This window comes from Leptonychotes weddellii, chromosome 7, assembly GCF_054177405.1.
Source record: "Leptonychotes weddellii isolate Sample4059 chromosome 7, ASM5417740v2, whole genome shotgun sequence".
Lineage (NCBI taxonomy): Eukaryota > Metazoa > Chordata > Mammalia > Carnivora > Phocidae > Leptonychotes > Leptonychotes weddellii.
In genome coordinates this window covers 87,777,589-87,805,408 of record NC_138375.1, presented here as the reverse complement: position 1 = coordinate 87,805,408, position 27,820 = coordinate 87,777,589, and the positions used below count along the sequence as shown (strand labels likewise).

The window sequence follows — 27,820 nt, the reverse complement described above, 5'->3', positions numbered from 1 at the left end:
GGTGGGTATTGAGGAGGGCACATTCTGCATGGAGCACTGGGTGTTATGCACAAACAGTGAATCATGGAACACTACATCTAAAACTAATGATGTAATGTATGGGGATTAACATAAGAATAAAAAAAAAAAGAATGAGCACCTAAACAGTTAAAGATGGTCACTGGGAGACCAAGGGGATGTCCTAAGTCAATGCAGCCAGGAGGACAGACACCAAGGAGGCAGGAAGGTGTGAGCCCTGGAGACTCTGGCCAGGAGCAGTCTCGCCGCTTGTTCCCATCAGTGCTGTGGGGCCTGCTGCAGAAGCTGGCAGAGCCGCCCATGGCCTCCCGAGGGTCCACCGGCTTTGAGGGCAGCCACGACGGGCCGCAGACCAGGATCTCGCCTCCTAGACTTTCCCTGGCCCTCAGCGGGGCTGGCGGGACTTTATGCTGCTGAGTGGGGAACCTTCCTGGATCTAGAGAAGCCTCCCTCAGCTGCTGGTACTGCAGCCCACCTCTGGCACCTCTACTCACACGCACGCGTGCACGCACGCACAGACACGCACACACACAGACACAGACACACACACGCACGCACCCGCGTGCGCGTGCGCACAAGGAAACCAAAAGCACCCCTCCTGCTCAGCCAGCAGGGCCTCTGCTTCCCGCACAGCCTGGCTTTGACTGGGAGAATCAGAACGCAAGCACAGAGTCAACCAGCATCCAAGCTTTCTCGGGTTTGGCCACAGTGACTTTATCCAGTAGCTGGAGTCTGAAAGAAGCTGTTTAAAACAGTCATCTGACTCACAGAGAATGTAACACTAAATTGGAGATATCTTCTAATTAACCATTCAAAAACACAACCGAGCCTTTCTTTGGGAGACAAAGCCTAGAAGTATGTGGTCAAAGACCCCCTTCACTGCCTGTTTTCTGACCTGGGTTTCGCATGTATCTCGGTGACACAAAGGAATCTACTATGTCATTCAAATGTACCATGTTTTTTCTTTTCTCATTAAAGTAAACTGAATAACCCAGAATAGTAGTAGGCTTGTGCCCAGCGTGGAGGGCTGCGCGCATTAACATTCAACAATGTGCCCACACATCCATCATCTGAGCCTCGGTCTTGTCCACTCAAAAACCCAGTGGAGGCGAGGGATGTTTTACCCTGATATACTATTATGTTGCTGTCAGCTGAATGCACTCTAAGAACCAAATGAGGAAAACAAGACAACCCTCCATTCTTTCCTGAAGGAAGGCCACGCAGCGCCCTCTGTTTGACCCCAACATCCTATCAAACACATCACATGGCATTTACATTCCAGGGTAATTTGTGTAAGATTAAAACTTCTATAGCGCAACTTAAAAAGCAAAATATTTGACATAAGTGCAGTATCCAATACATAGTAGAGGTTAGAAATGAGAAAAACAGGCAACAAATAGATAGTTAAAATATCCTAAGCCATTTCGACAAACTCCGGAAAGTCGAATGCTAAACTCGCTTTGTCAGAATTAATTTGGGAAACATTTAGCCCTGCTTGGAGGAGAACTGGACTTCCCCAGCCAACATTTTGTCAAGTCACCATTTCCATAGTTTTTTCCTGTCAGTGTTCCATCTGAGTAACTAAGTGTCCCTCTCTTGCCTTGGGTGGGAGGACTAACATGGGGCCAAACAGCTTGGAGACAGAAAAACAAACGGACCCTGTTACTAGGTTTTAAACTCACTTCTGTCTGGAAATCAGGAAGCAAGATCAAGCTTTGGGGAAGCTCTCAGGCTGATGAGTTTTGTTTTTTGTTTTTTTTTTCCAAAAGTTCAAATGAGAAGGCATCCAAAGCTCAGAAGTGCAGAAGGCTAAGAAATGGCCATGTGGATTGCCTCCTGGGGGCACAGTCCACCTCCACCGCTTGGGACAATTTTTGATTCAAAAGGATCAGAAATTTGGATCTGTGTCCTGCCTCGTTATTTCCACCTGACCCTTCTGTGTCTGCAAATTTTATATAACATGTCTCTGCCTGAAAAGGGATCTAGATGGTCAATTTCACTGTACTTCTAGTGGAGCCAAGGAAGGGAGGATTTTAGATTTTACCTCATTGACAGGGAAAGAAAGGAAAAAATATTGTGCAATTTTCAAATTTCCTTGTAACAACAGTTTTTCCCATCACAGGAGGAACTGAAAAATGTCATTCAACTGGAAAAATCAGCTATCTGCTCCCCAGCACCCTCCCACCCTAGCTTTATTTGTTCACATACATGATGTTTATTGAGCTGCCTGGCTAAGAACGTGAAGTCAGCAACGATTCCAGTTCTGGGTCCTGAAGAGAGCAGACTATGGACAGGAGCTGGGGTCATGAAGAGTAACATCCAATATTCACCAGTCTCAGCTTTTCCAATCTCTTGTTTCTCAGATCTGGTAACCCTCTATCTCCATTTTCTGAATCCGACAGCGGCCAGGACGTTCCATTGATTACAACTGATCTCTGAACCACAACCGTCTGTCTAAAACTCGATCTCTCTCTAGGGTGACTGTGTTCCCAGAAACAAAATCCTGAAATGTTCGAACCAATGCGCTTCATGTGGGCATTCCGCTACAGATCTGTGTCTGCTGTGGGCTTCTGAGTTAAAATACACCTACCAGACAGACTGCCTTAACTCAACTCAGTTTGCACACTCCCTACGTGATGCCCTCAGACCGCGTGCTGCAGACCATGCTGACGCAGCCGCGGCTAACGGCCCTTACAGGTCAGCAGGCGCCATGCTGCGTACCATGCATGCCCGGCTGCCGGGCTCCCACACGGCTTCCAGACCCACCTCACAGAGGTGGTCGCTGAGCTCTAGGCCATGTAAGCAAATCAATAAACACAGACCTTTCCCTCCAACAACCAAGAGAGAGCATCCACACTCAAAAGATGCTAATAAATACTGACGACCAAGTACTTCTATTTTAACCAGTGTCATGTTAACATAACCTGAAAAACTACTTTAGGAATGTGTTCTTCAACTGGACACAACCAACCAAAGGTCAATTAGCATAGTCCTGTCAAAGGCAAGTACCTTCATACCTTAAAATTACATGTTTACCCATACCAAAAAAAAAAAAAGTTTACTCATACCAATACCTGGAACCATATAAGGACTGAAAAATACTTTTCCTGGTGACCTCATTCAATTGCCACAGCATTCCTGTGAAAGTTTGGAAAGAACTGATAATCTCCAGCACTCTTCCCTGAAGCATGAAGCTTTCAGACAGCCTCAGAAAAGTGTTGCGCGGTGTGTAGGCAGGGTTTCGTGCGGGATGGAGCCCTCCCACGGAGCTGGATGCCTAAATGCTCACGGGTTTAAAAGCAGAAAGCATTACACGAGGAGACAGGTGAGAGGATTTGTGAAACAAATCACTGAATTTTCAAAATACTATGTATTCTCAAAAAGGGAAATTCATTGAATCATGAATTTGTGCAGTGTAAGAATTTACAAAAGCACCAAGGTATGAATCATAGCCACAAAATGTTTTGTAACATCCTTGTAAAAATCTGCCTTATAAATGTAGCAGCTCTTCCAAAAGCACTTGTCTTTTTGTTCTAGGTATTCACTTATTTAACGATCTGTAAAAACGATTTATACAATCTACCTGAGGTATAATTTCTGGAAACTAGAAGAAGAAAGGGAGAAAAAGAAACTAAACCCCAGTACAGTAGACTGTCTGGATGCCATTTTGTCAACATCAGAAGCATTACCAAAAAGAAAGATTATCATGTTATTCCTTCTGATGATACTAAGTCAGGCTATAAGATCCAATAAGCACTTTACTTTTAGTATAATTACTCAAGGGCACTCCAATTCATGGCTAAATACCACCAGTAGGAACTTTTCTAAAATTATAAATAATTTTGTCATTAAATTTTAAATGGGCTTCTCTGAAATACCAAGTGATTGTTAAAAGTTACCCCCAAATTCTAAACTCTCTGATCAAATTACATCATTAGGACTTAAAAACAGCAAACTAACTGATTTTGGTTTTGCGTACACATGTGGCCTTAGTCTACTGTTTCTCCAATACTCCTTTGTGGGGAAGGCCGTAACCATTAAGGTCCACATGAAACCAAGCTGAAAGATAAGGAGTCATTCTGAGAGGTATGTCTACCCACGGAACCGGGAACTGGAGAGTTTCATCCTGATATGATGTCTTCATTAATCCCTCCCCTGATAAGGACCCATCGTTTAATGAGATCATGTGCCCTGAGTTCTAGAGCTACTGGTAAGATGTTGAGTCAGTCTTCTGGGACGTCCTAGCTCCATGGTTGTTGACTCTGTATTTATTGGGCCAGACATTATTAACCACGTTTACAGCATGAACCCCAAACTGACCTTAACACTCACACGGACTCATCCTTGGTTACCAACTGCACCTAACCCTCCCGAGAATTTCACATGCAGATACGAAGGTGCTACTTCAAGGTGACTCCCATGGGACTGGGGTTGTTTCTGAGCAGTTCTTGTGTGGTAGGAATAATGCCCCCACAGCCCTGCCTGCCAATGGTGTCCCCTCAACCACAAGTTGACTCATTTCACAGTCAGCAATGGGTAAGGACTTGAATAAGCAATAGGTAATTTTTCCTTGGCAGAGACAGCCAGGTTCCCACCCAATATCCATTCTCTTCTTTGCTGGGAGTACCTATGACCAGAAACCGGGGCGAGGAGAGTAAAACACTCTCCTTGAGTGCAAAATTTAAGGGGATGCCAAAAACTGATTAATCATGATAAAAAATATTTTAATATGTAATCATGTAAAACCAATTAATTTCAAAATCCACAATAAACCAAAATAAAATTTAAATAAAGACCAGGTCAGCATTACCAATTTTTCCTTTTACTTTAGGCTCCAATATGGCACTGTAACATTGTATTAAAACATCATTTATCTTAATTACTGGGTTTTTTGGTGTACCCTTAAATGTTGCACAAAGGTGAGTGCCTTACTTGCCTTACCGTATTCCTGGCCCTGAAAGAAATCGTACCTTATGGAGGGGTGGCAGTGTGTCCAGCTTAAAAAAAAAAAAAAAAAATCTACATTTCCTTTGCAGATGGGATGGCCAATGAGACTTAAATGGACAAGATGGGGAGATGTTTCTGGGAAAGCTTTTTATTTATTTATTTATTTTAAGATTTTATTTATTTATTTGACAGAGAGAGAGAGAAAGCGAGAGCAGGAACACAAGCAGGGGGAGTAGGAGAGGGAGAAGCAGGCTTCCCGCTGAGCAGGGAGCCCGATGTGGGGCTCGATCCCAGGACCCTGGGATCATGACCCGAGCCGAAGGCAGATGCTTAACAACTGAGCCACCCAGGCGCCCCTGGGAAAGCTTTTTAAAAGGACCTGCTCTGTCACATAACACACATCCACACAAAAGTAACTATGTGAGGTGGTGGATATGTCCATTAACTTGGTGGTGGGAATCATCCCAGTGTAACCTTAAATTTATAATAATTTTGTCAATTATACCTCAATGAAGCTGAAAAAAACCCCAAAAAACCTGATAAGAACAAGGGACCTGACTCAGCTTTGATACTAGCTTTTCCCCTTTGGGGAAAGTGACCAGGAAGGCTCCAGTGGGGATTTATAGGATGACATGCCCCTCGCTAGCAACTGCGGAGCAAGAGGACAGAAGGCACCTGTGTCCGTGACAACATCATGCAGCTCACATCCTGGTCAGCCCGTCTCAGGATTCTTTATTACCTGGAAACAGTGCAACTCTTAGTTCGCTTACAGCACTGTAAGTGGGCCTCAGTTAACTGATCAATGCAGTTCTCAACTGGTAGACTAGGAATACTTTAAAAAAAAAAAAAGCTAATCACAGTGCTAAAACCATTGCCTTCATTTAAATGGGACTGTTCTGAAGAGATAAAGCAACATCTCTGATACTTCTCTTTCCATCTTATTAACTGAAACGCCAGTGTTTCCACCCAAACGATTCTAGTGTTGGCTTACTATTAGGAAGTGCACGTGCTGGCCTCCCGAGTAATCGGAGGCAAAGATCAGGCAAGGGTGGGGATTGGAGACGCTTCCCTGTGGGTGAGGGGCTCTTGCCTGTGGCCACGGAGACAGAGAGGCCAAGCCCCCGGTGCGCCGAGAGCCCGACTCCGGGAGGCTGGGCAGTGCGCCGAGGGCCCTCAGAGACTCCGCTCCCACCCTCTCCTTTACGGAGTCTACTTCCATCCGCACCAACGGGCTCCCGGACACCAAAACCCGCCGCCGCCTTGGGCCTTTGGGGCTTCGCTGCTCAACTGCAGCAAAAAGTAACATAGGTTCACCTGAGGGCAGTCGTCTTTTCAAAAACCAAAACTTTAGAAGACGCCTCGCACATTCCTGATATCGCGCTCCCCACAAAAGAGTAACACCTCCATATGGAAGATATATCAGGAAACACTGAACATTAAGCCTTAACATATTTTTAAATTATATTCTTAAACAAATGAAGCTTTGTTCCATCAGGTATGGCAGTAATTCAAACCATATGAACAAAGCGTTGCCTGGTGACATTCCTTAGAAGATGTGTGACAAATATATAGGAGAATAAATCAGAAGAAAAATCGGCATTCGTTTGTAAACGTACTGCTAACACTGTGGGAGCAGGGGTGCGAGGTGTGGGGCCTGGGGGGGTCGTGGGGGAGGTAAGTAAAAGTATAACCTTTCAATCTCCCTGAACAAAGGAAATAGGCGGGGAAAGCCCTCTCTGGCTAGGAAGATGTCAGTGCAGGAACTAAAGGCTCCTATTCCAAGGTCAGAACCCCCTTTTCAGCAGAAGAAAAGAAAGGAAAGCGTCATTTACATTTCTCCTGGCTTGTATGGGTTGTTAAGCAATAAGCCATGTGCCAAGACCTTAATCTGCAGGATCAGCTCTGAAAAGAGGAAGAGAATTCTGCCAAGCATTTATCAACACCTAAAATTGTTTCTTTTCATTCCTAGAACTAAAGCTGTTTTATTAAATTTATAAACCTGAGGTCCACTGCTCACCTCCAAACCTGCAGGCACTTCTCAGATTTTAAGCCATGGCTCTCAGAAAGCAAGGGGGGGTACCCCATGCCAAGGCGGCTGTTAGAGCAAAGACTGGAGGCCCCTGAGCCCTCCCCAGCCCTGAGGGTGTGCAGACACCCCCGCTCCAGCTGTGAGCCTTGGCAGGGTGGCTCCCCCCACGGCCCTTCTGGACAACTCCGAAGAGCAGCACCCCAGATGGCGGCCTCGAAAGGAGAAGCTCTGCAGCTGTGGCCACGTTACCATGTGACACTAGATGCTGGCGGAGGGGGAGGAGAGAGCCAAGGGAAGAGCTGGGTGATGCTGCTGGCTGCCATGCCCCCACAAGGTACAAGCCGGGGGGGGTCTCTGAGACCTGGAGTTCCTCCTAGGAGGAAAGCAGAAGCAGCTCCTAGGAGCCAAAGGCTAAAACAACAGGCAAGGGCAGCTTCCCGGGCTTGGACCCAGCAGTGTGCTGGGGGCTGCAGAGAGGAACAGGGTCAGTGGGATCCTGGGAGGCACAGTGGTGCAGAGAAGGGAGCACTGGATTGGGAGTTCAGCAACATGCTCCCCCAGGCAGCTGTGTGTCCTTGGGCAAGTTGCTTTGCTCTTCCAGGGCCTCTGCCAGTTCCTGCCCAAATGAGGTCATTAGAAAGCCAACTGTCAAGAGAACCTCCCAGCTTTAATGTCCATGACTCAATGATTCCCTGTCCTCAAGCCTCACTCATCCCTGGTGCTGACTCACTCACGTTGCGACTGCTGGGTTTTCTCTTCTTGACCATCCTTCAGATTCAAAGCAAAACAGGAACATAAAGGCAGAACTCCAGATATGGGGTCAATCTTCCCTACTTCCCATGTTACTGAGCCGGCTGCAGATCCTTGGGGAGCAATGGCCTAAGCTTTGGCCCCCAGGGCACCCTTGAAGCCCAGGGCCTCCTCTGCCCAGTCAGGCCTTTGCCGTCCCCTCCTTGGGTCTGGCAAAACTCCCTGTTCCTGCCAACCCGTGACGGGAGAGGTAGGGGCTGTGACGAGGCCCAGGGATTTCACTTAGAGAAACACTGCCAAAATCATACAGCCGCCTCAACTTAAGCTTTTCAAATCTTAGAATATTATTTTTTTCCCTGTACTGTAAGTCCATGGCAAAACTTAAAAGCTTTAATAGCATTTTTGTTTCAAGTTGAACAAGTTTGCTGGAATGTAGGAAGAAAAACCATCAATTTCTTAGGAGTAACCGGGAAGAAACCCCATTTTCCAATGTCCCAGGACTGCTCCCCATTTCATTTTAGTTCTTTGTCTCCCACAAAAGGAAATGAGGCTTCATCTGAACCTTAGCACATACCACAGGTGAGACATAAAGAAGTGGTTTTGCCAAGGAATCAGAGACAGCTCTGACTTGGAACACCACGCTTAGCATCCAAGTGCATGGGGCCCCTAACTTTCCACTGAACTCTGACCCTGAGTGAATCACTGTGGGGTAAACAGAGATAAAGATAATCCTAAAAAACCCTCTCTGGTGCAGAGACCCCCCACCCCCCATCTCAGGCTCAGCCCCAGCTTGTCTCATTGCCCCAGTTCTTCACAAAGGGGAGAGGGGGATCGAGAAGTGCAAAGATCTAGGGCCCCCTTCCCCCCAGAGCCAACAGCCGGGGGAGAAAAGCCATCCACAGGGGCTCCTTCCAGCCAGCCGCCCCCCATCTGGGTCCCCAGCTCTGCCTGTAAATTCCCAACCCCACCCACTCACTGATGCCTTCCCGCCCCGGAGCCCCCTGGAGAGGAAGCGAGGGAGGTCTAGTGCTTGCTCCCCGCCAAGCCTGGCTGGGGATGTCTGTGGAACTCCCATGCACTAACCACAGGCACATCATGACCGCCGTCCCTCATCCCCAGGATGGGCCGGCTGTGGGCTCCTCCACAGGTCTGACTACACCATTTCCACATGACAACGGGCTCTGGATTCTGACACAAACTGAGAGCAATCTCTAGAATACAATAAAAATCACAAGCTGGAGCCTACTGGCCTCACAGTTTTAATAATCAGACTGGCTGTTCGTACCCTTGGAAGAGACTTAGGCATTCTGCCTCAGGGAAGTGGGAGTCAGTCAAAAGACCATGCAAAGGGAGTTCACCGGGTTTCCTTCCGTGAAGATCACCCAGTCACGGCTTCTGCAGCCAGATGTCACTGCAAGTTCCTCAGGGGCCACTGCCAAAAACAGACCAATGCTATAGACCGAAAACAGCCCAGGGGCCAAATGTGATCACAGGGTGAGTGGCGGTGGCCCGCAACAGCACGGAGGATGAACTCCCATGGGGGGCGGGGAGGGATGGCAGTATTCAAGTGGAAACTGGGTAGGGTTCTGCCAACTGTTGTTGCCTCTACCGTTCAGTCGTCCAGAGGCCCCAGCAAAAAGATGCCCCCCCGCCCCCCGCCCCCGGCAAGGGAGTCTTTCAAGGACACAGAGGAGTACAGTTTTCTCCTCACCTCTGGAAGAAACTCCAACAGCTTATACAGCCAGCCCAAGTTTTCCCAACCTCAACCGGGGCCTGTCATACTCATTCTCCTACAGATGGACACAGAATCCTGGTCTCTCAAGGAGTGGTCTTATTCCCCTGCCACCCTGCAAACTACCTATCTGCTCATAAAGGCTTTAAAATGATCAAAATGACTTTAACCTCACAGCTTCAGTGTCTGGGCTATTCTTTTGCCCTTACAATTTTGGTAAAGTCTGCTCCATTATTTATAGAAGAATCTCCGTATACATCAACTAGTGCAGGTTTGTGCTTTACTGAATTAGTCATCACATCTACAGTGGTCAGAGTTTGACCAAATAAATGCATTTTTTACCAGCAAAATCATACTACACAACACTCATAATCTTGCTGTTAGGGTAAAGCGGCGTCACCACCACCACCAGGCCAGGGAAACATCGTCAGTATGACCAGCAGCAGCTGTCAAAACACTGGTCTTTTACTTAGCGTAGGCCAAACACAAGATGATCAAAACAGAGTGGGGTAACTCCCCCGTCTGTGCGCCTTCGCCCTTCCTCAGAGGCCTGAAGATCACAGTAGACTCTAACCCTTTGCCACTCAAAGTGTGTTCCCAGGAACAGAAGCATCAGCATTGCCCATGAACTTGCTAGAATTGCAGACTCCCTGCTAGAGGTGGGGGGTGGGAGGGGTGGCTGGGTGATAGACATTGGGGAGGGTATGTGCTATGGTGAGCACTGTGAATTGTGTAAGACTGATGAATCACAGACCTGTACCTCTGAAACAAATAATACATTATGTGTTAAAAAAAAAAAAAAAAAGATAGTAGAAAGGGAAAAATGAAGGGGGGGGAAATTGGAGGGGGAGACAAACCATGAGAGACTATGGACTCTGAGGAACAAACTGAGGGTTCTAGAGGGGAGGGGGGTGGAGGATGGGTTAGCCTGGTGATGGGTATTAAAGAGGACACATGCTGCATGGAGCACTGGGTGTTATACGCAAACAATGAATCATGGAACACTACATCAAAAACTAATGATGTTATGTATGGTGATTAACATAACATAATAAAATAAAGTTTAAAAAAAAAAGAAAAGAAAGAAATGCAGACTCCCGGACCCCAGCCAGACGTCCTGAATCAGAATCTGTATTGAACATTCACAGGCACGCTAAAGTGTAAGAAGCACTGCTCCCAGGCCTTTCTCCTCCCACCTCCACACTCCCCCTAGCCATCCTCTACTCAAACATACACTTTGGCCTTAGATCTGAGAGCAGCCCATGCTCCCTGGAGGCCACTGAAGCTTTCTCCAAGGGGCCGAGTTGCCATGGCAACCCCACTCTGCAGGCCCTCCACCCACCTGACTGCACCCTGCCCTGTTGGCCTCCTCCGCTGACTTGTCTGGGGTGGTTAGAAATGTGCGAGGCATTTCTGTCCCCCCAGAATGGTTTATTCATGAGGAAAAAGATCTATTTTTAAGCATCAACTGCCGGCCCATCCTGGCTCACCCAGTCCCTCTCCTCCCACTTGTCCAATTAGAAAGATCATATTGTTTCCTGGCATACAGTTCCAAGGGCATGCAGCACAGGCAGGGGACCTGGAGAGGGCTCCAAGAACAGCTCTTAGTGAATGGAAACAAGATGATTTCTGCTCAAAGCAATTTCCTCAGCACCCACCCTTTCCTCCCACCATGGACCCCATGCTGAAGGGACGCCAAGGCCACGTGGAAGTAACAGAACACCAACATATGCAAGACATATTTTTTACCCTCCAAATGCAGCAGAAAAAAAGGAGAGCCAATCAGTTAACTCTCCTTTCATCCCACCCAAGTTGAAACCTTAATAGTCTAATCCCAATTTCCCAGATGATAGAGAGATGGATCCAAGTTTTTCTTACATGGAGGAGCGTGCCCAAGAAGGAAGGATGTAGTATCAAAAGCTTCTGAGCTTGCTGTGCTCTCAAATTCTGACTTTTTAGGGGGATCTGGAAGTGACCATAAACAGCTAATTTACCTTACTATCCTGGTGTACTACAGGGATGGCAAATACGTCAGGCCATTTGCCTTTCCTTAGCTCACGGTAGATGGCACTAATTCACCACAGTGCTTTTTGTCACTGAGCCTAGATACTGCCTTAGAATCCTTCTCGACAGAGCCCCTCTCCCTGTAGAACCTCAGAACCCTCCCTAGAACCCCTCAATCAGGATGTCCACTGGAGCAGGACCCCAGGTGACCCGCACGGTGAGAAGCACTGGCGGACGCCGTACCCGATGTGGGTCCACAAAGTGAGATGCACTTGCTACCCCTGGTCTAGTGTCCTGGGCTTCTCATTTCTATTCCAATGTTTCCAGAGCCTCAGAGCCTCAGAGCCTATTCCACTCCTTCCTGCTGCCTACCTGAATGTGTGAACATTACCACAGTGGAGGCTGTCATGTTTCCCAAGTCAGTAAGAACAGGTGCCCATGACACCAACCTTCACATTCAACCCTTTTCACTAGTCCTGAAGATGAGCAGCCACATCTGCTTTGGCACACTTTCCCTTTCCCCCCGTGATCCCCACAGGAAAGGAGCACTGCAGTGTAAGCTGCCCCTTCACAGAGCTCCTGTCCTGTTGGAGATCCACAGGCTGCCGAGGCCTGCAACCACACACTACAAATCCTTCCTGCTGTCTCGTGCCCAGCACCAAGCACACACCAGCAAACATGACCTCGATAGCATGAGCCCTAAGTCAGCAGCCTGCTTCAGATTCCTGGCGATGCCACTCAGGAGCAGCGTGAGGACCCTGGGCAAGCCGCTAACCCCTCTGAGCCTGTTTCCACCTCTGTGAAATCAGAGGAAGCACTTAACTCAGTGTTCTACTCAGTTACTGGGGGGAATAAATGGCAGAGTGTAAAGTGCTCAGCACAGTGCCTAGCATATCTATGCACTCAATAAAGGTGGTTATTGCTATCATGAAACACAGCTCGTGCTCAACAAATATTTGTTAACTGACTGACTTTCCCCTCACCTTTGACTATCCCACTTCCCTGAGAAATGGAGAGCTTTCAGACCCTCTGCACTGTCATCTAGGTTGCGGATGAGGCATTGTAGTCGCTGGGGCAGGGGGGTCGTCTCTGGACAAGCTGGCCACATCAGCATCCCAGGATGTGGGTTGGCGGGATAGAGACCTGAAACCGCACAGCCAGGCAGGGCATTTTCCTTACCGCCACTCACAACTTCTATACAAACCAGCCAACTTTTTGCTTTTTTAAAAAAAAAGGTCATTAGCATTTCCATATGTCTCCTTTTGAAGTTGATAAAATAGATTTTTAAATTCCATTCCAACCCACATACATCTCTCAATTCTCTGGGGATCTCACAATGCACTTGGGTAGGACCACCCATTTTAGCATTTAATGCTCTCTCAATATTTCACATAGACCGTACGACTCTCCAGAAAAACTCTAAGTGGCCTCTTAGCTGATTAGCACAATGTGTGGCAAACAAGGTATTTTTTTTCAAGTACGCATACATGCATATACAGGTTTCCTTTTCAAGCAAAACAATAAATGTTTCTGCATTTATTTTGCACTGGCAAAGTGCTAAGCAATGTAACAAAATATATGCCATGCCCATCAATATCCATTTCTTTGTGCGCTAAGAGATATGTTTCACGTTAACTAAACTATGAAATGGAACTCTTCCAGTTTTCTTTGGTAAAGTTTGAAAGTGTAATAAATGAAAAGGGACTGAATTAGGTCACTGTCTTGTCTGTTTCCTTAAAAAGAGACTGGTGATGATCTCTGGGCTGCAACATTTTATCTGCCAACGCTGCAAAATTGCCGGAAGAAACATGCTATGTCTTTCCAAAAACAATGGTTTCCGTGTTAGTTCCTCCTTTCAGTTCTAACATCTCAGTCCCTGATTTCAACACGCCACAGGCCTTGGTCTTGGCCTTCCTTTTTAGGAACCGTGACGGCCTCACATTCACAGCCTGCAGAATGCAGGGGGCCTGGGGGTCACTAGCAGGGACTGGCGGGAAGAGAACCACACTGGTCATTTTCAGTCTCCCTAAGATGGAGAGGAAGTAGAGGTGTTTGGGACCATTCCTGGCACCTCTGTCCGGGCCATTTATTTGAGCATCCTGTTGCTTTGGCTGCCCCACAACCAGCTTTGACTCCTAAGGGGCACATCGCAACAGCTAGAAAATCACTGTTTAATGGCAGCCCTGGACACCAGCTCCTCCTCGAGGGGGCAGACAATGGTCTCGTTGAAGCAGCTCTCTGGGGTGGATTTGGAGTGACCCGCTTGTCTGAGCAAACCGCACAGCCCTGCCAGGCAGCTGTTCCCTCGCTTATGGGGGACATGGAGAGTTGTCATCCCACCCTTGGCCCTTAGCAATAAGGAAACCCCTGTGTTTTCGGTGAGGAAACAGTCCTGACCTCTAGCAGTGCCAGAGAGAATCATGAGAGTGTTCTGAGCAGAGCCTGAGGTCTCCAGGAGGGGAAAAAGGCAGGAACATTAGCACTAAGAACAAAGGAGCAGAAAACCCCTTACCTCCCAGGGAGAGGAAGTAGGTCCCTTAATTAACTGCCTGATATATCACCCGTGAGTGGCAGCCCCACCTCCCCAACTCTCTACCACCCCCACCTCAGCCCAGATCTGCATGGCACTTGCTCTCCAGACAGATGCTAAATCAGCTACTTTGAAACGAGTTGTCTAACAGGATTTCTCAGTTGGTGGGTAGTGAAGGTAGGGGAGAGGAACCATTTGGGGACACAGAGAGGGCAGGAGAAAGTGGGGGAGGCAACTTCCAAGTATCTATTGATAACAAATTATGAGCACGCTGACTGAAGGCCCAAAGGCCTTATGAGTGCTTCCTTTGTAGTTTCTCAACTGAGTACCCCCAGTGCAGTCGTGAGATGTGGGAGCCCACTGAAGGACACTGCAGAACTCCTATTTCACATGTAATTGCTGCTTGTAGAAACCATTTCACATTTACTGTTGTATGGAGAACACAGAGGCAGCCCACGGCCTGTCATCGGACTCACGGCTGGGCCAGTCACACAGTCCTTGGGAAAGGGGAGGGTCCCCTTTCATAAACTCTTACACTATGACCAGCCTGGCAGCTGATCAATCAGTTACTGAAACAGATCCGGGGAACCCAGGAACACTCAAAAGGGGGGAAAAGGTAACAGACGAACGCATAAAATACTACTATGCTGCAAAAACCACACAAGAGAGGACTTGCAGTTCAGGAAAATGGTAATAATTAAAGCAGTGCCAGGTGCCTGGGTACCTACACAGGTGAGGGCAGTCATTAGCCTACAAACAGTAGAGGCCATAACCACTAAGGCTAAGTTAAACTAGAAGAAAAAGGAAAAAAGCATCCGCATTGAAAAAAATGCATTTCCATAGTAGAAATAACATTAGGATGCTTTGAGTTTGAATTCTGACAAGGGTCCACTTTAAGAGGGAAGCCATTTGTAATTCTAGAATCCTTAAGCTACAGCAATTTAGTAGCTCCGTGACCTTTGGATTTTATTTATTTATTTATTTTTTAAACCACTGTAGTTAAGCTTTTGTCCAACTACCTCTACATCCTTGGGAAGTAAATTCTTCAGCATTGTGTGATGGCTCCGATTTGCCATCAGGAACAGAAAAGTGAACAATCACTAAGAGACCTCACATTACCCCAGAGCCTGCTTTCTCCAGTAGGGTCCCTGGAGAGGCTCAGGTTTCTGAATGGTAAACACCATGGGCCCAGCAGGACGACTTTACGGAGCTGCCAAACTTGCTTTGTCCCTCTGTGGAACCTACCAGCAAAGGGAGCTTGTGAATTGCTTCCCGAGACTTCTAGGAATCGCCCTGCTCGGCTGCTCCTGGTTGCGGCCTGTGTGTGTGTGTCCTGGGAGGCAGAGAACACATCTCAGCCTTTCCCGATCCCCTCCGAGCTCCCGTCAGGCGGGTTGTCTGTGTGCCCACCTCAGTGCTGTGGTCTCCGCACCCTTCCCCTGCACAGGGCCACCGCCCCTCTGTCCTTCAAGGTCTAGCCCCGGTGACATCTCTTTCAGACTATCTGCTCCCACCGAATGGGATCCGGTCTTTACCTGAACCCCTTCAATGGCACAGCACTTTTACGGCACGGTGCATTTAAGAGAACATCTTTTCTCCCTTCCTGGAGAGCCCTACAAACTTCTTGAGCTCCGAACCCTCACCAGACTCACTGTCACATGCCCACGGAACTGCACACCCAGGGCCTGCTCAGTAAGTGCCTATGGGAAGCTGCCTAGGGCCCTGTTTCTGTCTGCAGGGAGGGCGGCAGGTGTCCACAGACCTCGCTGGGGCACGGGGACAGCGCTCGGGGACGGCGCTGGGATGGCAGTCTCCCATCCTTCCTGCTGGGGCTCTCTAGGCTTCCCACCTTCCTGCTCTGCCCCTCTGTGAGGATGGAGAACAGCAGGACAGTCGTGGCCACAGCCTCACCCTGAGACACAGTCCTCAGACCCCAGGCCTGGCCTCCCGGATACACGGGGAGAAAGAGCCTTTCCTCAGCCACAGAGTCACCTTCAGATACATACAGCTGTGGGCCTGAGACCGGGAGATCGGCACAGTGCCAACCAGGACAACACATCAGGAGGGTCAGGGCAAGGCATGAAGTCATTGCTGCAGGTGCACTGAGGACAGAAAATGTGACTGGGGGGAGGAACTGACGGGGCGGGGGGGATTCTGTCATAGCCTTTGAATGTCTCTTGCAAATTCCGGGCTGGGATGCTAAGGGCAGACCCACCTCCAGTGGGCAGGCTGTAAGCACTCTGCCTTGGCTTTTGCAAGGGGGTTGAGAAGACAGCACAGCTGACTGACCTGGGACCAGGTTGGAAGGGCTGAGGGTGGCTGAGGAAAATCACGGACCACCCACCAGTGCCGAGGCAGCAATGAGAGGGAGACACTTGACGTGCCAATGGAGTTTCCTGTTCTGGGCTCTGGGCAGCCCCTTGGGTAGCTCTCTTCTAGACATTGGGCCATTGCCTTACTTCATGCCCCCAAGCTGTGAGGGCCTCATGCCCAGCCTGCTGCAGACAGCAAACTCCTGAGGGCAGGGACCACGAGTGCCTCCCCGACTCAACATCACAACCTCCCACAGCATCTGGTGCACATAGCAGGTGCCCAGTAACGACCTGCTGAATGACACCTCAGAGGTAAAACAGAGCTCAGGTTTTTGGTTTGGAATCGTCAGAGCTAGTACATTTCGAACACAAAGTACAAAGACCGTATCAGCCTCTCCATTCCTGGATTTATGTAGTAGGGGACAGGGTGGGCATGTAAAATCTCCAAATCAAAATCCAAAGTTGCCTTCTTATGGGGCTACCATTTCTCAGAGAAAAATTAGCCAGGAAAACCTCTGTTATGATTTTTGTCAATAAGATGAATATGTATCATTTGTCTGAATCCTCAAGTCACAGATGTGTGCAGACACAGCGAGGACCCACAGCTCCGCTGACTACAGCAGTTTCAAAGCAGCTTGTTCTGGTGAGGCCGGGCCACCTTGGTGTGGAAAGTCAGGCCAAGGGCAGAAAAGTGTGCCAGGAGGTCCTGGGCCATATTCTGGTGCTCGTGCACATGTGCACACACACTCACACACACACACTCACACAGATACACACACACACTCACAGACCAGAACATAAAAACAAAGACACAACCACTGAAGTGACTGTTTGAACTGGCATTTAACTGCCTCTTAGTCTGCTTTTCAGTAACTGGGTCAGAATCTGAACTTTTCTTTGTCTTCCTTTTTCTAAAAGAAAACATTCCCTAACCAAAATATGGAATTCATCTGCATGGTAATCCCAAGTGGAGAGCAGACTCATTTCCTCTTGATCTATGCCTCACTCACGCCCACTCACTCTTGTTTCTCATGGACAATGAATGGAAATACTCCCCTGTAGGAATCTCAACCGCCCTCTTTGAAACAGATGTTTTGGAAGCCCCTGACAAGCTGCCCGTCACTGTGAGGCAGATCGCACACGTTCACAGCCCGTCGGGTCCGACGCTTCTGCACACCCAGCTCCAACAAGGCTCGCAAGAGCTCAGAGAGCTGTTCCATGAGATCAGAGAGAACTCTGTAGTTCAGCAACTTTTTCTCCATGTCCTCTTTTAGCAACATCAGGAGGCCACTTCTAAGGCCCTACTTCAGCAAAGTCATTGTCATCTGCTACAGAATCAAGAGTGGGATTTCTCGGGCATGTCTCTGTAAAGACCTAGTATGGTCAAATCCTTCAATGAAAACATTACTTTCAGGAAATGAGCCACGCACTTGGGAAAGAAAATGAACTTTTGTAAGCCACCAGAGCACTGTTCATAAATTTCTGCTAGGCGAACGGGGCCCTCGTGGCCTGGGAGAGTTACTGCTCAGTACTTCCTAAGCACCCACAGAAGCTCACGTTTCTCCCTGAGGGCCTCACTTGCCCCAGGAGAAAAATGTACTACAAGCTTTCGTCTTGTTTAAAACTGTGTGATGCGTGGAGGCAGATCATTCAAGCCACCTGGGTGTGCTGTGAAATAGTTTCTCCAACAGTTCCAGCTTTTCCAAATGCACCTATAAAAACAAAACTAAATGCCTGTTAAATCCACTCTTTAGGGGAACCTACTTTGCTCCAGAGTCAACTGACCAGAGAAAAGCTTCAGCAGAACCTAATACACTTGCTCGAACAATCTGGTTATTGGCCAGAGTAAAGAACAGGTTCATGCACATTTGGAAGGCCATGAACTAAGGCAAGAGCAGACACCCAAAAAGAGACCTTTCCTTACCCAACTTTTGCTAAGGCCACAATACAGAGGATGAACTGGAGAAGCTAAGGAATCTGAGAGAAGCAACCAACATTTAAAAAGAAAACCTGTGAAACATTATTCCCATCTGCCTCAGCAATGGGCTTCAAAAGTTCTGATTTCTACTGCACCAATAAAACTTCCCATGACTGTCTGTGAGCCATTAAACCCAGGCACAAACATACTTCTAGAGCTGTACATGCCTGTTCAGTATTAGTACACACTGTTAAGGTTAGACTATCGGCTCCTTTTCTCTACATTCTTCTTTCTATCAATGAAGATTATTTACATGTAACACTAAATTTCAATTTTATTTGGAGTAAACTTTGAGTGGAATGATCATAAAGTTGTAATTATGATAAAAAAAAAAAGACATTTTCTCAAGCCAGGTATCCTTAGGTACTGCATTCACCAAACCCAATAGGAGGAAAAAAATATACATATATGCATACGCACACACACACACAAAGATAAAAATAAAAAAAGGGATTGACAGAGAATGGCAACATAGTGGAATATTTAAGGACATAAACTCTAGCCCAAGGGACCCATCCCCAGCTCCATCACTTTATCAGCTGTGTGACCTTGGGCAGATTAGTCTCTGAGCCTCAGTTTCCCCATGTGTGAAATGGGGATAATAGAACGTACATTTCTAGCATGGATGATTCATCTTGAGGCACAGTGTCCAGCAAATGGAAAGCTCCCAATAAATGGTTGCCTTTATCATGTGGTTCTTACTAACCTCAACTCCAGAACCCGCTGGTGCTTGCTTACTTAAGAACGACACAATCTGGCAGAGTCACCTGCACATATGACTATAACTGGCCTCTTGTTCGCCTTGCCATTTAGAGGTCACAGTCTACACGTTCTGTTTATATTGACAAAGAGTTTCCTGAGGACACAGTAGTTACACAGAAATATCTATTTGTTTAGTTCTTTGCTTTTTGCTGCTTCCAAATGTCTGTGGATTGATCTATGTGGATCCCAGAAATGTAATCGTTAGTTGCTTGGCTAAAGAGGCTTCTCTCTGTGTTTGTTTTTATTAGAAGTCAGTCCTCTGAACCTGTGGTTTGCAAACTTTCTTTTTGAGCATGGAACACTATTTATCAAACAGAATCTGACAAGCAACCCTAGATGCGTATATGAAACAGCGAGAAGCAGAGCTGGTGCTGATTATAAAATAAGGAGTCGACAAGGGCCACCTTGCTCCCATGACCACCATCACCTCCAGGTAGCCCCTAAAATACCATTAGGAACTGTAGCAACTGCAGCACTCTGTGGAAGATGCTCAGAAAAACACTGATCTAAACCACTCTTCCAATTTGGATCTCAGAGCCTATAAACACCACATGGCCTGAACTTAAGTCTCATTGGTGAGCTCCTGCTTTTCATCTCCTAGCTCTGTCAGTAACAACAAAGTCAGAGACCCACAAAACCATGATCCCTTGCTTCCTAAACATTCTTAACATGGCTGTGGTCTGTGCAGATACACAGACTCTTACTGTCTTTGTTTTACTAGACCGTACACTGAGTTACAGCAACTCCCCAAAAGAAATGCCGTAGGATCACAGTGTTCACATGGCTGTGCCAACCAGTACGCATGATGTATGTTATCATTATTCCTGGCTTCTGGAGGAGCCATGTTCCTCTTACACTTTGTTTCACCCTTTAGTCCATGACATACAAACCAAGATCAATCCAATCTAGCGAAGACTCCGAAGAATGTTGGAAAAATGTTCAATGACTATGCCACTCTCATGCTGAAAAATATACCCTTACAGGGCTTATGAAGTACCACACGGTTTCCACACATATGAAATGTTACAGGGATGAAAAAATTAGAGAGAAGTTCAGGGTAGGGGAATCAGAAGGCTGAAGCAGCTGGAGAAAGTCATCACTTCAGAAAGCGCCAAGACCAGGAAGCAGGCTCCTCCTCCTCAGTTTAATGGCTGCTCAGCAGAAGCATGACATAGATTCAACTGTGGGAAGGCAAGAGGTAGAGGGAGACTTGCTAAGGGTGGTCTGAGGAGACCGGCCAGGAGTGATGGGGCTGGAGCCAACCAACAAAAGATCCCAACCAATAGGGAGGAAAATATTTCCTCCACAGAAAAAGCCGCTCCATCTCCCAAGGGCATGGCTGGAAGACTCCCAGCCTGAGTCATTCGGAAACAGATTTTACAAACCGCTCCAGAGTATCCCAGGGGGAATGATCAGGCCATGACGGAGGAAGAGACTTCATGACCAAGTGGGTTTTTTCCAGCTCCAACTCCCATGATTCCCAGAACCTTCTGCTTCTTCCCAACTCACTGCGGCCAGCGTGGCCATAGCCTGACCGTCACGATCCTCCCCTGTGAGCCCGGCAAGGCCTGGGCGTAGCTACTGATGTGGCTCTGCCTGAGTCCTCCCAGCTGCCACGGTGAGCCTGCAGTCCCGGCTTCCGTGTAAACAGCCCCACCTGGCCCCAGGGCACTGAAGAGATGGTGGATGTGACAGCCGAGGATGCAGAGCTGCTAGGCCCCGGGGCACTCAGCAATCAGGCCGCTGCCAGGGGCACTGCCCCGGGCCTCTTATGTTTCCACATCTCACTGGGGCCTTCACGTCTGCTAATCAGGTTTGCTCCTGGGAGCCGGCAGTCATTAAACTTGCTGCATGGCTGGAACACTGGCGAGGTCTCACATCCCCGCAGCTGTCCAGCGAGGGGACCAGATGGGCTGCATCCGAAGCTGTGTCTGCTTGAATCTAATTATTAGGCTGCAAGAATGAGCCCTAAGTGACCCTGGTCACCTCAGAGATGGCTGGTCAGACAGGCCTCGGGAAAATGTCGCCCCGACAGCAGCGGGGGAAGGCTACAACTTCTCCATCAGTCCCTCTCTCTCACCTTCTTCCCGAGGCAGTGTGAGCACCAACCATGGTGGATCACTCACACTGGGACCGACTGGGTGCCATTTTCTGGTGCCGTTAATCATATGTCAAACACATTTTTTCTTGGTACCTATTCACTTGACTCAGGTTTCTAGAAAAATCCCTGTCCAGAAATTTCATTTTAAACCAGAAAAGCCTCACAGAAAGTAACTGATTAGATAAACCACCACATTTTTTTTTGTCTCGTTTCAGTTTTAATTCAGTTTTTAATTAAATTCTAATTAATTTAATAGTGAAGACCGTAACTATTGCTGTGTAACAAAGCTTCTCAAAATGTAGTGGCTTAGAACAATGATTTATTATTTCTCACGATTCCGTGCGCCGTCGGGCAGTTCCTCTGCTGGTTTTGCCCCGGCTCATGGATGCGCGGCTCTCAGCGGGGTCAGCCATGCTGGAAGGCCCGCTGAGCCTTCATTCGTACAGGCAGCAGTTAACGCAGCCTGCTGACGGCGGCACCGCGGCTCTCCTCCATGGGCCTCTCATCCTCCTGTAGGCTGGACTGGCTTCCTTCCACGCAAGTCTCAAGGCAGAGTCCCAACAGGGCAAAAGCAGAAGCTGCTGGACCTCTCGAGGTCTAGGCTCTGGAACTTACACAATGCTTGGGCCGCAAGTGTCTCTCCGAGCGAGTGAGAAGGCCAGCCCGGCCCCAGGGGGTAGGGAAATAAGGCTGCCGTTCTGGATGAGAAGAGCAGAAAAAGGATTTGTGACGGTTTCAAATGCACCACATGTCAGCATCTTCCCAGTGTGTCAGAGTGACAGGACTTCTGGACACTGGTCACAGGTGCTCTTAGACCAAAGGGATCCCAGAACAGATGCCGAATCCTACAGCCCACACTTGAAAAGCCGCTGTACACATTACCACGTTAAAGTCTCTGAAAAGTCCCACAATAAAAATGCATCCTGCTTAACAATGAACAAATAACCTTATAGAAACCAAGGAAGGTTACTTTCCTGTAGTAGTTGGAAACCTTGGTCACGAATCCTGGTCTTTGGGAATAGTTCTGGTTTTGCATGCTTTGCTCTTGGTGACCTATGAAACATCCCAGAAATGTCACGTATGTTTCCAGAACACCTCCTAACATATGAAAGTGGCACCACTACTGCGGGTCCTGAGGTGGGGTTATAAAACTAAAAGCCACCGCAGTTCTCTCTCAGGTAAGTAGACATGAACAAACTTCTGCTCAGAATCATCTCGCATAGCCCTAGAAAACTTTCTTAAAAGTGGTAGGCACAAAGGTTTGGAGGCTTTTGCTTCAGATATAGTATTTCTGAGCACTGACATTAGTACTATTTCCTACAGAATGAACATGAACATTTACTCTGACTAAACTTCACAAATTTGAAATTCAGGGAAAATAGCATGACCAACAGCAGAGCAGAAGGCCAAAGACTATGCTTCCACAGAAGCTGATCAAGAACTACTCTACTTCATATCTGCCTATTGGTCACCAACCTGTACCCTCCCATAAATCTGTACCCTCCCGTCATTTTCTGCTCAATCAGAAAGAAAAAGCTCATCCATCCTCAAAACCAGGTTCTCCACTGGCAGCTTTCAATAGCAATGATACGGGGGACAGTGGTCTAGTGCTCTGGTCATAAGACCGCAATGATTCTAGGGGTGAGTGAAGATTCACGTGGGCTGGGCCAAGTCAAATCATGATCTAGGACCGCTGAGACGCATGCACTCACGAGACCAGGAACAAGGGTGGTCTCCTCAAATTCAAGAACCAGACCCCGAGCACAGTCCCTGCACACAGAGTACAATGCACAGGGAAGGCACACTGCAATGCTGGATGCTAACTACAAACCTGAGAAAATATCCTATTTACCTTTGTATTTTCTCTTGTGTCAGGGAGAGTGACTGACAAGAAGAACCTATGCATCTGGCTGCTAGAAGTTTCTTAGAATTGATTATTCTTTTTTTTTTTTTTTTTTAAAGATTTTATTTATTTATTTGAGAGAGAGAACACATGAGAGGGGATAGGGTCAGAGGACGAAGCAGACTCCCTGCCGAGCAGGGAGCCTGATGCGGGACTCGATCCAGGGACTCCAGGATCATGACCTGAGCTGAAGGCAGTCGCTTAACCAACTGAGCCACCCAGGTGCCCAGAATTGATTATTCTTATATTCATTCACTAAAGGACAGTGATTCACCCTGACAGCTGTCAGGGGGGCGGTTTACTAAATCGGACTCAAGACATCTCAGTATTTCTTTCTTTGGCATCAAAAACTTGTCAGTCTTTGTCTTATGCTGTGAAATCATCAGGGAAACATCTCCTGGAAGCCTGCATGAAGTTTCAAAGGATGGGATAAAAGTGAATCTACAGACAAATGGAGGGGAATTCCATGGGAAAAAAACCCCCATGTGTGATAAAAGAGGAAGGCGGAACTCCTAAGGGAGACAGAATCCTGAGCACACTGGTCAGTTTAAGAAATAAACAAGGTGACTGGCCGAAGGAACTCCACAGCACAGCCCCCTGGAGAGCCTTTCTGAGAGTGGATGAACGACATGTAAGCTTGAATTTAAGCAGCAAGAGGTGGGTGCAAGGATGTGGTGAGAGGGTAATGGACCAACTTCCTCAGGGTTCCTAGAGATGCGTCTGGGAGTCCGTTTTAGCTCCTGCTCCCAAGTCACCCTGAGAAACGGCCCTAGGATGGGGACACCACATCGTGTGCTTTTTCCCTCTACCAAGGCAGCTACTCTTTTAGAAACAAGGGACAAAAATGACAACCAAGGGATTCAGCTGCTCAGTGGGGTATGGGAGAAAACCTGCAGCTGGCTTATGACTTTGTTCCCTTTCTCAGTCCATGCACTGAGGGATTCTAAGAGCAGACGTGCCCCCCGGAGCACGGCCTAAAGCACCACCACAGTAATGCGATGACACGGCGAGAGCAGAGAAGGGGGAAATTAGGAAGAGAAGCACTAACAATTCTAAACTCTATTATATATAGCGAGGTATTTCCAGAAATATAGAACACTTGGAATTGCTGGAGTGGTAGAAAATACATGGCCCAGAGGGGACAAGGATATATCTAATACTGACCACCTGCATGAAGCAGGCCCATTCCATCATCGACAAGGCATCCACAGGCCATTCAGATCAGCTGCTAAGCACAAAATGGTCGTTTCACTGCCAGAAGGCTGCATCTGTGGAACTTGGAACCCCACGCAGGTTGTACAAGCTCTGTTCATCACCCTACGTTATTTCTACGACGGCAGGATGTTTGCTAGGGAAACCGGAGGGGACAGAAGAGGTCGGGCTGTCAATGCCATCTGCCTTCCAACGGTACATGAAGGCAGTGGCAAGGCCCTCAGGACTTGGACAAGCCGCCTTCTCCTGCCTGCAGGTCCAGCCTCACGACACCGTGTTCCGCATCCCACCAACCACTCACTGCTCCCTGACCACACGCAGCGCTTCCAGCCCCCTGGCCTCCGTCCCCACTCGTCCCCACCTGGACACCATTCTCTCCCTTCATGCCTTAGTGAAACCTAGTCATCTTTAAGGCCCAACTCAAATGTCGCAGCTCTGGAATGCCCTCCCCAAAGGTCAGCATTAATTGTTCCGTCCTCTGTCCCCAGTATTATCCATTTATCACAGAATCAGTGGCTTCTCTGCTCGTCCTCTCATGGCTGGATCGGGAACTCGCTGAGGACAGGGACGCTGTCCTACTCTTCGCTGCTCCACCGTCACACAACGGGTCTGAGTGATTAGATATCTGACAGCTTCAAGATCGCATCCACTCGTCCCCTAAATGACACTCATGGAACAGCCAGCAGGATATTAGAAGGTATTTTCCATTTTAGGATGTGTCCTCAAGACCGTTGTGTAACAGAGAGGAATCAAAAAAATAACAGAGAAGGGTTCTTTTTAAGGTGCACTAACAGCTTGGATTCCCCCTTCTTTCCTTCCTCAGGAATTTCCCCAAGTAATGTAAATGGCTCTGTTCAGACTTGGCTGGCCAGAGATTTCCATCAGGTTTTTGTTTTCTTCCAGATCTGAGTGCATGGAAAAAATACCGTAATTTCCTTGTGGGCCTGGCTACAATTCTATAGGCCGATGAGCAAGGAGGAAACCTCGGCCCTGTAAGAAGCCCTGATAATCCAGTTGTTCCATTTGTTACTGTCAAGGCTTATCAGCGTTTTTGACTGAGGCATGATGTGTCATTTTAGGATCAACATCTAGACACCTCTCAGAGATCATCCCTACATCCTCCCTTCCCCGTCTCAGGATTAACGGTATCAAACTCTCAGTATTTTAAATTCACTTCAGTATCTATCAGACACTGATAGAATTCATACTCTACTAGCAATCTCTGCATGTGCTTTGTTTCTGACCAACCTGAGATGTCTCTAAGTGAACTTGTCTATGACTGTTAAAAATATTAAAGCAGTGGATTCAGTAGGCACCATAGTGGTCCGTGCGTACCGCTCATCTCCCTTGGGTGCTGCTGACGGCAAGCACCCACGACCAGCACCCAAGCAGAGAGCAGGCCTGAAGTGCCGGCCGCGAGAGCAGCCACCATCAGTGATGGATGTGAGGTGGAGGCAGCCTCTCCCCACTTGCTGGGCCCTCCAAGGGCTGGTTCTGAAGGAAGCCTCCTAGAATTCACCAGGGATTCAGGCCCAGGTACCCACAGCAGCAACTTAATCAAAATCATCTCTTTACTGCCTTTCATCTTCTCGCTAGTTCACATATCTATCTATTCCCTTACCAACGTTTTCCAGGATTACCTCCCAACAACCTACTTGTGCCTGAATCCCGGTCATAGGATCTGGTCTGGGGGGAAGCCAATCTAAGAAAAGTCCCCACACAGAAGCAACTCGATAAGCAATATGGGAAAGCAGACGTACAGGGACACCCCATATTCAAGTGTAGGAAATATGCACAGTAAATAAAACACGGTCATGGCATATTCGTGCTGAAGAACTTTCCGTGTCACAGTCATAATGAGCCTGACAGCCTCAGGAAGCCAACAGAGCTGTCTTAAATCTCTGGGAATTAGTGTGTTATATGTGTTCTAAAAACGGACTGGATTTCAGGGGCTGTTTCCAACTTCCATGGCATTAAATTTCCTTTTATTCTTCCCAGCACCATATTTCCAATAAGCCCTGAAAACACGTACCCCTGGGGAAGGATATTTTGCTATTTTAATAAAGTCTTTCAATCCTTAGGAGACAATTCACCATATTTCATTCTCAAAAATATTAATTTTACTCCCCCCAAAGAATCTTAGGAAAATATTTGTATTTCTCGCCTGAGTTCCCTGGGAGGTGAAGTTGAAAAGCTAGCTAATAAAGGATAATTCGAATATTACAAAAAACAATACATATTGCAATATGGAAATAATTAAGATCCAAAGAAAAATTATCGAGCCCTCAAATCAAAAGCCCTTTCACTAGAAAGTAATGTCCAGGGGCTCTCGTTTGACTAGTATGTATTAGACGTTATTCGAGGCATACTTTGCTTTAAAACAAGCAAGTAGGTACTGAATTCAAGTTTCTATAAAAGGTAAATTCATGGATGAGGATTTACTTCATAAAAAAATTCATAAATATTCCATTAAAATACCATGCCCTGCAAAATATCAATTTTATTTTAGAGAAACCTGATTTTTTTTTTTTTAAAGACTGTATCTAATTGGGAAAACACACATTCCTTCCTCCCAGGAGTGTAGCCTGGACCAGGGTGGGAAGAACAGGGATGGAAGGAGGCAGAACTGAAAGGTCGTCCTATAACCCATGGGATGTGGGTGGTGAGGTAAAGAAGGGTCTCAAGATGCCACCCAGGTATCTGGTTTGGGAGATGGACTGGAGGTCTTTTTACTGGGAGAGAGAAGGAGTAGGTTCATTTTGGGGCACGATGCATTGTAAGTGCCTGTGGGAATTCAGGGGAAGACCCCCTGGGCCTGCAGCCTGGAGAAGAGGTTGGGTCGGGGGAGGTCTGGCCCATGAGTGGCAGCTGAAGTCATGGGGTGGGCCAGAGAGTTTGGAGAATGCAAGGAAAAGAAGGAAGGAAGAGGAGAAAGGAGTCCCTGGAAACAATGATAAGGAAGAGGCAAGGAAAGTCAGCTAAGCAGTCTGAGAAGAAACACTAGGGAGAAGCAGGTATGAATCACTTCATGGGGTCAGTGAACACTGTATTAGGAGCCAGCATGTGGTGTTTATTGTTATGATTCCATCAACATGAGCTACACCAGGTGCCTTGCACAGGCAGAGGGGACGGAGAAGTACCAGGGCAGGATGCGCAGGTTGATGGCTGGCGTGGCTGCCAGGTCTGGTGCTCCCTGGGTACAGCTGACCTTCCAGATGCTGACAGTCCCAACCGAGAAGTCACGTTAGAAACTCCAAGTGTGTTCTCTTTGACACTTCCACACCCAATTTCATCTCCCATACAGGACAATTCTGTATTCAATGAACTATTACTGAGAAGGCAGTAGGCGCAAAGTTAGGCATCTTAATCAACCTTTCTAGAAAATGGGTCAAAAATCATAAACATCACAACAGTCATAAATGACAATTTCACCTGAAAGAAAAGGACATAATCACAAAAAAGAAAATACAGGTGGCTATTCTGTTCATGAAAAACATTCAATTTCATTAGTAATAAAAAGAGCAAAAATTAAAGTGAGGTGC

General features: G+C 47.5%; 1 protein-coding gene across 10 annotated transcripts in view; it reads right to left on the bottom strand.

The window, feature by feature from the left end:
* Window positions 1-27,820, bottom strand: part of LHFPL2 (LHFPL tetraspan subfamily member 2) — a 153,930-nt gene that overhangs the window by 44,550 nt on the left and 81,560 nt on the right. For 3 of the 10 annotated variants that reach the window (XM_081826683.1, XM_081826684.1, XM_081826687.1), the window contains one exon: window positions 21,779-27,710. The exons of 3 other annotated variants lie outside the window; for them this stretch is intronic. The gene's annotated coding sequence lies outside the window, so the exon portion shown is untranslated. Of the gene's footprint in view, window positions 1-21,778; window positions 27,711-27,820 lie in introns of those variants that run through there. 4 more of the 10 variants (XM_081826686.1, XM_081826689.1, XM_081826691.1 and 1 more) reach the window with 2 other exon arrangements.